We start from the raw sequence: 13096 nt of genomic DNA, 5'->3' as shown, positions 1-13096 counted from the left end.
CAGCATCCAATGACCCCACAGGTCCCCTTAAGACTGGAACAGAACACAAGTTTTTACAGCTAACCCTTACCTGTTTCAAGCTAGCAGCCAACTCTGTTCAGGAGCTGATTGGGAACTCAAAGAGGCCATGTTAAAACTTCTGAAAGTGGCCTAATGCAGGGGGGGACCAAATCAAATATAGACAGGGCCAAACACAAACATAGGCAAGGTCAGAAAGCTTTGGGCCTAGTCCCAATATAATACAGAGAGAATATACGTGATCACCATACAATACAGAGAGCATCTCAGTAGCCTGCCGTACAGTACAAATGAAGAGGGCTAACATCATGCTGTAATGTAACAAGGTAAATATAGAAGCTATACTACTGTAACATACACATATGTTTAGTTATAGGTTGTCTGAACTTCAAATACCTGTTACTAGCAACCCTACCCGGCTTTGCACAGCAGCAATTTAGTATTTACGGCAATCGTCTTTTTCTTTACCCAAGGTATTATAAGATTGCCTTGTAGACGACATTAGTCGTTTTTCCTCCTGACGTCAACATGAGAGAACGCAAACATTTCTGAAATCTCCTATGTCGCATGCATTACATAGAGTGTACGCGCAAAGGTCGGGACAGATGGTACCAGAAATGGGTCAGTTAAGTGATGGGCGTTCCTGGGGAGGTGACTGGGAGGTGGCTAGAAGCGTACACAAAAATGATCTGTCTCCTGGGCGTATTATGGGCGTGTCAGTGAAAGCGGCTACGTACACAGAATCACAGCCGCGGCCAGAGGAGACCAGGGTCAGACAGAGACACTGCACCTGCCATAGAGCTGGTGCAAGTGACGATGGTGCGAGCGTTGGTGCGCCGTTTTTGCACACCAAAGGTGGTGTCTAAACATCACTGACGATATTTCAGCATGCAGAGAAGCTGAGAGTGGTCCTCTCAGTCCCTGCACAGTGAGGCAAAGGCTACTACACCAGGCATCGGGCTGGTTCAAGTGACGATGGTGCTAGCGTTGGTGCGCCGATTGTGCGCACCGATGGTGGTGTCTAAACAGTCACTGGTGATATTACAGCATGCAGAGAAGCTGTCTCTCAGTCCCTGGACAGTGAGACAAAGGCTACTACACCAGGGATAGGGCTGATACTAGCATTTGCAGATACTCGCAGCCACGACTTCGGCAACAGACACGAGTGACCACAACTGCATCCATCTCTGAATGAGGCCCATCATGTGGCTATTAGCTGTCAGTTGTTATCACTTGTGGGTCCTCCTTTGGGGGATGTAGTTATAATCCTGATGCCAGAATGCCGGCCAAGGAGTTATGACAGGCACCAAGATACCGACGCCTGTCATAATCCGAAGCCGGAAAGTAGAACAATGTGGGCCTGATTGAGGTAAGTACGGGCAGTAGTTCTACTTAGCCACGGGGGGGTTAGGTTTAGGACACCCCGGGGTAACTTAGGGTTAGGCACCCCCCCGGGAAGGTTAGGGTTAGGCTAGGGGAAGGGGTGGTTAGTTTTATGGAGCGGGGAGGGGGGATTAGGTTTAGGCACTAACGGGGGGAGGTTAGGGTTAGGCACCCCTAAAGGTGGGTTAGGGTTAGGGGGGGGAGAGGGGAAGGTTAGACCAGCTTACCTGTGCTGTCGGCATTCTGTCCTGCCGTGCTCCCCTGTCGGGATTTGAACCGGCGGTATAACAATCCCATACCCTCCTGTTGCTAAAATGAGTACAGTGCAATACATATTGTCATTTGGCCATAAAGCCCAGGCGATATGCAATCTATTTGGGGCATGCCTAATTCTGGCTGACGGTTTTGTCTCTTTGAAGGTTTATTAAGTAACCTTGTAAGTTTATGGGTGAGATCTATCAAACTTTCTAAAGAATAAGTGTTTCCCGTAGCAACCTAATAGCTTCTATCTACTAATTAACAGAGTTTTCTAGATGCATGATAGCTGCAATCTAATGGGTATCTATTGGCACTTTCTCCAGTTACCCTCTCTTGAAGGTTTGATAGCCCCCTAAGTACCTTTTTGTTTATATAAAAAATACCCCAAGCAAACAGCTTTCAAGGGTTAACTTGAGTCAAGATAGCGATACTTAAACACTAATTACCAATCATGATCTGATCATGTATGATTGTACTGTCAGATATATGGCTTGTTAGGAGTCACACATGCTGTGACTACCCCACCCGTCACCATGCTGGTCTATCTCTGGCACAAGGTAGCGCTTTTAGTGAAGCTCCAGCCTATCATCATGATCATTGGCTCCGGTTGCAGTTCAGTTTGGCGTCTTGGGAAATCTGTTGCTGTAATACTAACTTAAAGTAAAACATGGGGAAATGCTTGTATTCTTCTGTTAGAGCTGCCTTGTATTCCAGTGGGTCACAGTGGGTCTCGGGTAAAAAACAAAAACAATAGTGTGCCCAAAGCTCAAGTACCTAGGACAGTGCTAGGAGATGTCAGCCAAGACGTGCCTCCCCTCAGGATTCCTCTTCCTACGCCCAGCTGGGTGCCACAAAGTGCTGACACATAGGGAACTCCCCTGGCAGTATGTCTTCACCGCCATTGATAATTGAGACACAGGTCTGTCTCTGGGTGTGGAAGCAAAGTGACTTACAGAAGGCAGATTTCGCTAGTGCAAACGGGTTAATCCAACAGTTGCTTTACCCACTCTGCCTGCAGTGGTAGAGCGGTCAGTAGAACATAACCTGCCAGGTGGTTGGCTGTGCATTCATCTCCAACAATCGGCCGATTGCATGCGTAATCGCAGTTGCGATCAGTAATGAATCAGGCCTTAAGCCTTCTGCTACCAATAGCATAGCTCCTGTGTAACCTATTCAGTGAGGAAGGGCTAATCTGGTTCTTTTCACTGGAAACCTGATAATAACTTGCCCATAGCATGCGGAAGGTGACTAACTGCCCCTGACCATCACAAAGGTAGGGCGTAACTAGGATGATGCGACCAAGGAGATCACCCATGAAGCAAGTGATTGACGGCTATATCAGTGTTTTGAGGTATGAATTTATTAAGCAGTGGTGAATGAGGGCTATTTCAATGGGTGAGGTATGGGGTCAGGGAGTGGTGCTGAGTAAAGAGTATTTCAGTGTTTGTGGGTTGGTATCATTGAGTAGTAGTCAGTAAGAGGTACTGGTAGAGCGGTTAGTAGGAAATAACCTGCTAGGTAGTTGGCTGTGCATTCATCTCCACGAGTCATACGTCAGCTGTTAGGCTTGCAGTGAATTTGAAATTGCAATACTCTAAGCCAAAATGTCCACTTTATCCTGTGTCCATGGTAGTAGCAGCCAATTTTGTGGGGTTTTACAAATGAACCTGCCGTTCCAAACTATCATGGTTTTTTACCTCCTCCTGTATCCTGTATGCTGGCATAGAAACTTGCGTGGACCAACATCTTGGGCATATAATAACTTTGTGTGATGTATGGAAATACCCCATTCAGGAACAGATATAGGTATTAACGTGAGAAAAGATAGGGGGTTACATGCACTCCTGGGTTGTGTGTGTATGGTCAGGGAGGGGGGGGAGAGCGGGGAGTTGGGGGGAGGGGGTAGTGAGTATGTGTTGTGATGGGTGTGCTGTGGTGAGAGATAAAGAACACACGGCAGGCTGGGTGGGTGAGTAGAAGGTAATTATATTTGTTTTTATTTGTGTTTATATTTTCTTCTGATGGGAGGCACAGTGCTCCTGTGGGGTCGCCTCGTGTGGCGGGGTGACTCCGGTGTCCCTGGATTGTTCATAGGGGCGTATGGTTGCCAAAGTGATGGTGAAGGGGGTGATCAGGTGCAATCCACAGTTTGGGAAGTGGGTAGACCCTTTCAGGGGGCTCCTTGACATGCAGTCCTTACTACCGCATGTTCCCCTGCTGGACCTATGGTCTACTGACTTGAGAACTGGGATGACCTTGTGTGTGGTGGTCAAGAGTTGTCTCCAGTTGTAGGCATCCTGCACTGGTGAGAAGGGGTGATGCTTACCTACCGGTAGGTGCCAGAAGTCCGTGGCAGGGAGTGGCTCTCTCAAAGTCCAGTTGGTGCCAATGTTGCCTGTCTGGCTGATGTGAGGCTTCCACGTGCCGGTGGGTGCTGAGCAGGAGATTGTCCTGTTGGCTGTGAGCAGTCGCCCTTGATGTGGGTGCGGCGCCGTGTGTGGCCTCAGTGCAGGATAGTCTGGCCCTGCGACGCTGTCTTTTGCACCGGCTGTTAGAGCTTACTCGACCCAGCAAGCCTGGTGGGGAGTGGGCAATGCAGTGGTGTTGGATATCTCACGCGTGGCACAGATGGTGGAGGGCAGAGCCGGTGTGATTGGAGTGAGGCTATCCGGTGTGTACTGCCACCGCTGGCAGGTTGGCGAGATGCCGGGTGTGCAAGTCGCTGATGGCCGCAGGCGGGTGGGCGGTCCGGCAGGTGGGAGTTCAGGGATACAGTTCTTGGTGAGTGCAGGGATCTCCAACACGTTTCGGCCCATTGGCCTATATCAAGGAGTTACTGAGCTGTAGTTAGAGCTGTCTTTCAATTGTGGTGTCTTGATTGCCAGTCCATCATGTGTCGTTGATGGGCCAATCAGGGAGCAGGTGGGAGTGAACTACTGGGAGTGAGTAATTGGTGTTGGAGGGGGCTGCAATGTCCAATGGGATGGTAGAGGTGTGGGTGTGTGCGGGGTTGCTGGAAACCATGGTTACCGGCATCCGTATGTGTATGTGATGGTGTGGCTGGGTGATTGACTAAGTGGCGTGACATATTGTGTGTGGGGGGTGGGTGATGTGTATGTGGCTATACGGGCATGGGTATGAGTCGGTGTACTGGACTGGGTAGGTATGCGGGACCGGAGTCAGGGTGCAGCGGGAGTTGTTGTGGAGGTGTAATTAAGGTTACTATGTGACGAGCGGCTGACGTGGTTAGCTTGTGTGTGGTATGAGCTTGGGCCTGGACCATGGTTGTGGGGAGTGTGTATGTGTGTGGCTTATGGGGCAGATGGATACAAACAGCAAACCTAACTGGAGTGTGATCGCAATAATGAATTGGATTGGTTCTGTGTCGTTATTTGACACCTGCGTGTTATGGCAGAGTTTTGGGTATGGCAGTAGGGACGGGTGTCTGTGTACGTGTCTCTATGGGTATCTGTAGTTACTGTGTCGGTGGGTAGTGTTGGGTGTTTTTGTTGGGCGCGTCTGATGTGTTTGTCAATTGAGTTAATGTGTGTGTCTTTGGCAGTAGTACAGATTGGCCATGTAGTGTCAGCAGCGATGCGGGGGTTGTGTGTGGTTACATGGTGTTGGGGTTGTGTGTGTAGGAGGGTGGGTCTGTAAGGTTGGCGTCTGAGATGTTTGGGGGTTGTGTTGTGTTGTGGTGGGATTTGTGAAATGTGCCTGATACGGGTGGGGTACGTGCTGTGGTTCTGTTGGGGGTGGGGTGGGGGTGGGTTGATGATGGTTTTGTATGTCATGGGATGTGTTGATTGTGGGTGGGCGGTGTAACTGGTAGTGGAATGGGAGATGTTGGTGTGGGGAGGGCTTGAGCAGGGGAGGGGATATGTGGGGGGAGGGGACATAGCAGGAGGGGTCGGGGGGTTGGGGCTGGGGGTGTAGTGTATTTAGGGTGGGGGTGTGGAGGGGTTGTGTTGGGCTGTGGGAGTAAGGGACAGGTTAGGTGATCCTCTAGGGCCATTATTGGGGGTGAGAGTATTGATGTGTCAAAGCCTGTGGTGTTTTATTTGGAAATGACGGATTTAATTTCATTATCTATGTTGAGGCCATGTGGTGTGAATGTGCGCAAGGTGAACATCCACTTTAACTCTTCTTTGTTGAGTCTCTTGGTTATGTCGCCCCCTCTTCAGTTCTTACTGATGGTTTTGATACTGTGAATTTGATGTCTTTGGGTTTATTTTGATGTTTTTCCAGGAAGTGCAGTGGTACGTTGTGGTTGTCCAATTTGTTTGTGATGTTCCTGAGGTTTTCAGCTATTCTGGCTTTAAAGGGCCTAATGGTTCTGCCTACCTACTGTTGGTTGCATGTGCATTGTAGTAGGTAAATTACATGGCTGGTGTTGCAAGAGATCTGTTCTTGAATCGTGCCTGTATTTGTCAAGGTGAAAGTGATGGTGGGTTTTGTACTCCTGTATCCTAAAGTGCGGCAATTGTCACAAGTGCCGCAGTGATAAAAACCCTGTCTTACAGGTTCGTTACTCAGTGTCATTTGTTTGAGAGTGGGCGGTGGGATGTGGCTGGAGACTAAGTTGTTTTTGATGTCTAGTGCCTTTCTGTATTTTGTTGGGGGTGTGGTGGGAGTGTTCCTGCAAGTGTCTCATCTTTTAGAAGCAAATTCCAATGTTTGTGCATGATACATTTAATCTGTGTCGCATTGGTATTGTATTGTGTGATGAATGGGATTGTGTCTTTCATGTGGTTTTCTTTGTTTTCTTTGTACGTGAGTAGTGGTGTTCTGTCTTCATTGCCTTTCTTTTGTAATATGTTTTGTAGTGAAACGGTTTCATTTTTTTCTCTGTGAATTGTTGTTTCAGTTTCTCTCCTTGTTCGTAGTAGTAAGTGAGTTTTGTACAGTTCGTCTTATGCATTTAAATTGGCCCAGAGTGGGATGTTCTGAAGCCAGTTGGGGTTGTGACCACTGTCTGACAGGTTGAAGCTGTTGACGTCAACCTGTTTGTGAAAGGTTTTCGTCTGGATCTGTTGTTGTTCGATGATGATATGTAGGTCAAGGAAGTTGATGTCTGATTGGCTATTTTGGGATGTGAAGTGGAGATTTCTGTCATTGTTGATGATGTACATTAGGAAGTCTTTGAGGGTGTCTAAAGGTCTTTTCCAGATGCAGAATATGTCGTCTATGTATCTTGTCCAGAGGACTAGATTTGTCCCCCAGTCATGCCCCAACCTGATGTGGGACTCCTCCCATCTGCTCATGAAGAGGTTGGCATAACTGGGGGCAAATATAGTCCCCATAGCAGTCCCTATCTTTTGTCTGAAAAAGTCACCATTGAACCAGAAGTAGTTGTGTGTTAATATGTAGTCTATACTTGTTAAGATGAACTGAGCCTGTAGGGGATCAAGTGTGTGGTCTCTATCTAAGAAGTGTTGTATGCTGTTTAGTCCTTGTGTGTGGTCGATGATGGTGTATAGTGATGTGACATCACTTGTCACCAACCAGTGGTCATCACCCCAAGTGACTCCTTCCAGTATTTTGAGTATGTGTGTTGTGTCCTGTAAATATGATTGTTGTTGTTTTATGTATGGTTGCAGGTGGTCTATATATTGTGATAGGTTAGCTGTCATGGAATTGAACTGCTGGGAACTGCTGGGGGGGTTGGCGGTGTTTTTGTGTATTTTGGGGAGGTAGTAGAAGACGGGGATGATGGGGTGTGGATTGTGTATGAAGTCGTGTTCTTGATAGATTTAGCTATTAGGCCAGCCCTAAGCACAACATTAATGACCCCCCATTTTTATTATTTTCATTACTAGGTTATACTGTAAGCCCTATTTTGGCAATTACCAATATAACATAGTAAAACAAGCCATGAGCTATGACATGTTATGTGTGGCACTTGCTTATTGTCACAGGCTGGTGGGATTTATCATGTATCGCAAATAGATTGCGATACATCCTGCCCCTATCACTTGCATTCTGGTGTTTTTTTTAACACCGCTACAGGTATACATGACTATGTACCTCCTAGGACAGCACTTCCAATATAGAACTGTTCCAGCAAAGTACTGACTTCCTGGTTTATGACGCACAAGTGCAATTAGCAGAAGGATGGAGAGGGATTCTTCGGATCAGTCTCAGGGGGGGCTTCTTACAAAAAGAAGACCATAGGCTTCTATAGGCAAGGCCAGATAGCATTGCCTATTAGTCTTAAGCTACATAGAATTCTATGCTGTGTGTCCACAGCGGATATCTCAGATATATGCTGTGAACCTTTTTAATTAATCTGGGGATCCATATGTATTGTGATATACCTCAGGGAACAGTTTTCGGAAGTTTGACCGCAGGTATCAGCTTGTTTTACTGTCAGACTGAAAGTTCCCCTAAAGTACAAAATATTTCACTGCACTGTATTTCATCTGGAGTAAAGCACTTGCCAGCAATGCCTGCTGATTGGCCAGCCCCCAATGCCTGGGTGCATACTGATTGGTTCATCCATTTCCCACTGATAACATATTGAGACCATGTTACAGGAGATCATCAACTACAGACAAGACCAGGAACCATAGGATTACACCTTCACACTGTCTTTTTATTGCACTATAAATACCCCTACATTACTAATGAATGACTTGTAACTGAACAGGTTTGATGTTTCCAAAGACCACAACCTGAGTGGCCGCTGTCTTGCTGGGGTTTCGCTCTCTGTTTCACTGGGTGACCTAAAGAGACTTGATGCACTTATAAGCACAGTACTTTTACCGATGGTAAATAGCCTGATCAATTATGGTCATTATAAATACTTGATTTGTAAACACTTGGTAAAAGATTTATTTATTGAGACTTACCAAATCATGTACACAAAGCTGAGGCATATTTCTTGAGCATTTACCAATGTTTTTTTGTTTTTTTCTTCCATAACTAGAAATACAGAACTGGAGTTTTCTTTTTTCAAATCCACTTTCAAGGTAATCTGACATTTTCTTTTCCCCTAAACTCCTTACCCCCTTCTTTGTTTTATTTTTTCTTTCTTTTTATTTTGCTCACTGCTATAAAACTTGGCACAGACAATACTACTGCTACTTAACCACCTGCTACTGAATCTGCCCACTGCATCGTCGGAGAGTAACCAGCTGCCACAACCAGGCTCCTACACTGGCATGTGGAACCACTTCTGGGCATGTGTGGTCACACTGCTACAACATCGCCTGGTTGGTGAAGTCTAATTCCCCAGTGACAGCTTACTTTGGGACAGTGTTGTGCTTGGTAGTGTGCAGAGAGCTGAGCTTGGAGACAATGGGTTCAACCAGGGCCTTAGCTAGCGTAGTCCAACAAGTGCCATGTCACAGGGCACAGAATGGCAGGGGGCGCTGTTTGGGCCTGTCAATTTTCTTGTTTATTATCATTCTGACTTGCAGCTTTCTCTTATTTTATCCCCAGCATCTCCTGACCTCCCCTATCTCTTCCCTGGCCCTTCCCCATGGCCCTTTTTCAGGTGCTCTCTTCTGTCCCTATTTAAAAAATGGGGGAGGGTGCCAATGCTCTCTCTGGCACAGGGCACCAAAAAGTCTAGCTACGGCTCTGGGTTCAACTTTAGGACAGCTGGAGACCAGATAAGCATGTATAAGGGGATGTACTGTATGAAGCATTGAAAAAAATGGAGAAGATGCCCATAGTTACCAATTAGCTTCTACCTATCATTTTATGGAATGTACTTGATAGATGATAACTCGAAGCTGATCGGTTACTATGGGCAAATTCTCCACTGGTCCACTTCTACATTCTCTACACTGCTTGATACATCTCGCCCTTAGTGCTCATCTGGTATTCACAGGTTACAAGCAGATGCAGGCATCTTGAAGCAAGAAGATGTTTGTTAGCTCCTAGTGGAAGCTAGTAAGAACATCACAGCATACAGATGTTACACTCCTCAAAATGTTTTATTTTAATACAATGTTAATTTTTTATCATTCACACATTACAGCATGAGTAATCAGTCTCTAGGGCCCATGTTTTAATTATCGGGTTTTAATTATTCGCGGCAATAAGAAATGATCTACCACAGAAATGTATTAAAGAATACATCCAGGGACAGGGGCTCCGATAGGAACCCACCCTGTGATGTGTAAAAGTAAAATGATTGCAGTGTAAAGTGTATCTACAGGGGTCCGATATCTGCTGCAGCCCTTCTAGTTACAATAGACCTCTCTGTCCACTTAAATGAACTCATCTGACTGCATGCACTACCCACGTGCCTGGAACTCTAGGAGGGGGTGTGTTATCTCTACTTCTGCACCCATTATAGATTCATAGATATGCCAGTGCATTTCATATTTATTAATCATTTGCAAATGAGTCCAGTTTAGCCAGAAACAGGGCCGTAGCTAGGGTGGTAGTGCGGCCGGTGCGATCGCACAGGGCACCACAGGTCAGGGTGTGTAGTTTGGGCCTGTGAAATTTCTGTTTATTATCATTCTTGCTTGTAGCTTCCTCTTATTTCATCCCCAACATCTTCTGGCCTCTTCATTCTCTTCCCTGGCCCTTCCCCATGAGGCCATGGCCCTTTTTCGGGTGCATTATGTCCCTTTGAAAAATGAGGGGGGCGTCAATGCTCTTTCTGGCACAGGGCACCAAAAAGTCTAGTTATGGCTCTGGCCAGAAATATGGTTTTATTTCTGTTCGGAATTATGACTTTATTGTAGCCTTATACTATATACTTTGCACCTGCATACTATATCAGATATCCTTGACGTGGGGCTTGTAATCATATACACAGTGCATATAAGGCATAGATCCCGCTATAAATAAATAAAATAGAAATAGAATTTCATATATGATGAGCTATACAGGGACAATTATAATTATGTTAGGAAGAATTATACATGGTTATAAAGCTCCATTCAAGATATTTTATATTTTTATTACCAATCTTCATTAACAATTTTACAGGTCATATAAAACAATATAACATTGATGATGTCATATATTATAAAGTTTCCTTTATTCTGATTTATTTGCTTTTTAACTTTCTTTGTGTGTATTCCAGATTCCATTACAAATACCATGTCAGCAGCATTCTCATATAGCACAGTAATGACCTTGTACGAGTGCAGCGCACTTGAACACAATCTATAGATCACTGCTGATCCCATATATATCTACCAGTCAAACTCCACTGCAACGGTGTAAACACCAATGCTCAGTACAAAAAATCACTGCTCCAGTATGAACCCGTTTCTTTCTGTTCCCATTATAAAGGTAAATGAGTATACGTTTAAATTGCCGGCGGACGGAATCCCTGACGTCGATATACTGACGACTGAATCCCGCTGCCTGGCAAAATTCCGACGCCGCTATCCCGAATGAGATCAAGATACCAACGTAGGCATCCCGAAGAATTAGAATTTCTCCAAGGATGGAGGGGTTAGGTTTAGGGACCCCCGGGGGGAGGTTAGGGTTATGCACCTCCCGGGGAGGTTAGGGTTCGGCAACTTCCTGATAGGTCTGGCTGATGTTTCAGCGTGCCAATCAATTAAAAGCCAAACCACCTTGATTTTGCCTTTTAAATCATTGCTACATCATTGGACTTGTTGGGATCTCGCCGATGCCTGTACCTCGCAGGCTATTACATTTACCCCATATTGTAGTGTCCCATTTTCTTTCCAAAAATTGGCATATTTACTACTATTGCAAGACATACCATACATTTTCCCCTATATTCACATATGACCTCCATCATATGTCCCATATCCTAGACAGTCTCCCATATGCTTCATGTCGTCCCTTGATCCATAATGTATGCATTGCCATAAATTACTGTCCCATCAAGTGGAGAAGAAATGGGTAATTATAGAAGTATTGAGTATGCCAGAGTGTAGGAAGAGACCTTGAAGCACCAGACCTAAGGGTATATTTACAAAAGGTCGATTTTAATCGATTTAAAATAGATGAAAATCGATAACAAACCAAAAAAATCGATGTTGTGTTTCTGGGGCTATATCACACATTTACAAATTCAGTTAAAATCAACCATTAGCAAATATACCCCCTAGGCTTTATAGAGCTCGGACAGCATTCCCATCATCCTTTGTGTCCACATGTGCATGATGACATCACACAAATTCATTAAAATAAAGGTCTATTCACTAAACCTTGGAGAAAGATAAAGTGTAGAGAGATAAAGTAGGAACCAATCAGCTCCTGCCACGTTACAGGCTGTGTTTGAAAAATGACAGTCAGGAGCTAATTGGTTGGTACTTTATCTCCATCCACTTCATCTCTCTCCGAGGCTTAGTACATAGGGCCCATAACCTCTTGGCAGTGGGGTAACTAAGTGGGGTCGGGCGGGGTACGTGCCTTAGGCGCCGTTGGACCGGCTTCCAGGTCAATGGTTAGTGTGTAGTGCGGTCCTCACAACACAGTAAAACAAACACACTGTCGTCTGCACCGGGTAGTACACTCGTACTACCCGGCAGTGGTGTGTGTTTGTTTTAGCAGCCAATGAGAGTCAGAAAGACTCTTATTGGCTGCTGAGCCTAGGGTCGGAGCCGGGCTGGAGCTCACTCATGAGCTCCGCCTTCCGGCTCCTGCACTGGGTGAAGGGAGAGACGTCATGACGTCTTTTTCAGAGTGCCGAGCGGGACGGGAGCAGCGGATAGGAGCGGTAAGTATAATTTGTCTGTCTGTGTGTGTCTGCGTGTTTTATGTGTAAAAGACAATACTACTGGGGGCACTGTGTATTGGATACTGCATAGGGGGCACTATATAAGGGGTACTACTGGGGACACTGTATATTGGGCACTACCAGGGGCACTGCATAGTGGGCACTACTGGGGGTACTGTATATTGGCCACTGCATAGGGGGCACTATATAAGGGGCACTACTGGGGGCACCGTATATTGGGCACTGCATAGGGTGTATTATATAAGGGGTACTATTGGGGGCATTGCTTAAGGGTCACTACTACTGGGGACAGGGGGCATTGCATAAGGGGCACTACTTCAGTGGACATTGCATGAGGGGCACTGCTACTAGGGGCATTGCATAATGGGCACTGTATAAGGGGCACTATTACTGGGAGCATTAAGGTGCATATGGAATGGAAAGGAATGCTTCCAGAGTGACGAGAAACGGTGGTGTGTCATGTTGACACGGCCCCATTTTTCAGTGGCCACGACCCTTGGGTGGGGGGCTCCATTTTTCATCTTGCCCTGGGCTCCAAATACCCTAGTTACGCTACTGCCCCTTGGTATTTTAATAGAAAACTGGCATTAGGACCGTTGATGTAAGCAGAAACTACTTTCCTTTACATATAGAATAAAATAACAAATATTCATACATTAAAAAAAGTATTTTAAAATGAAATATTCCTTTTTAAATGCATTTGTGCAGTAAGTGCAGCAGTCGGGGTTTGCAGTGTGATCCGGCAATACT

At 45.8% G+C, this 13096-nt stretch overlaps 1 long non-coding RNA gene across 1 annotated transcript in view; it reads left to right on the top strand.

Moving 5' to 3' along the window:
• LOC148521510 (uncharacterized) overlaps window positions 1-13096 on the top strand; it is a 38181-nt gene that overhangs the window by 19177 nt on the left and 5908 nt on the right. Inside the window, exon 3 of the long non-coding RNA XR_015878820.1 lies at window positions 8588-8630. This is a non-coding gene — a long non-coding RNA (uncharacterized LOC148521510). The remainder of the gene's footprint in view (window positions 1-8587; window positions 8631-13096) is intronic.

Source organism: Taudactylus pleione, unplaced genomic scaffold, assembly GCF_031769625.1.
Source record: "Taudactylus pleione unplaced genomic scaffold, aTauple2 ptg000161l, whole genome shotgun sequence".
NCBI lineage: Eukaryota > Metazoa > Chordata > Amphibia > Anura > Myobatrachidae > Taudactylus > Taudactylus pleione.
This window is presented reverse-complemented; position numbering and strand designations above follow the sequence as displayed.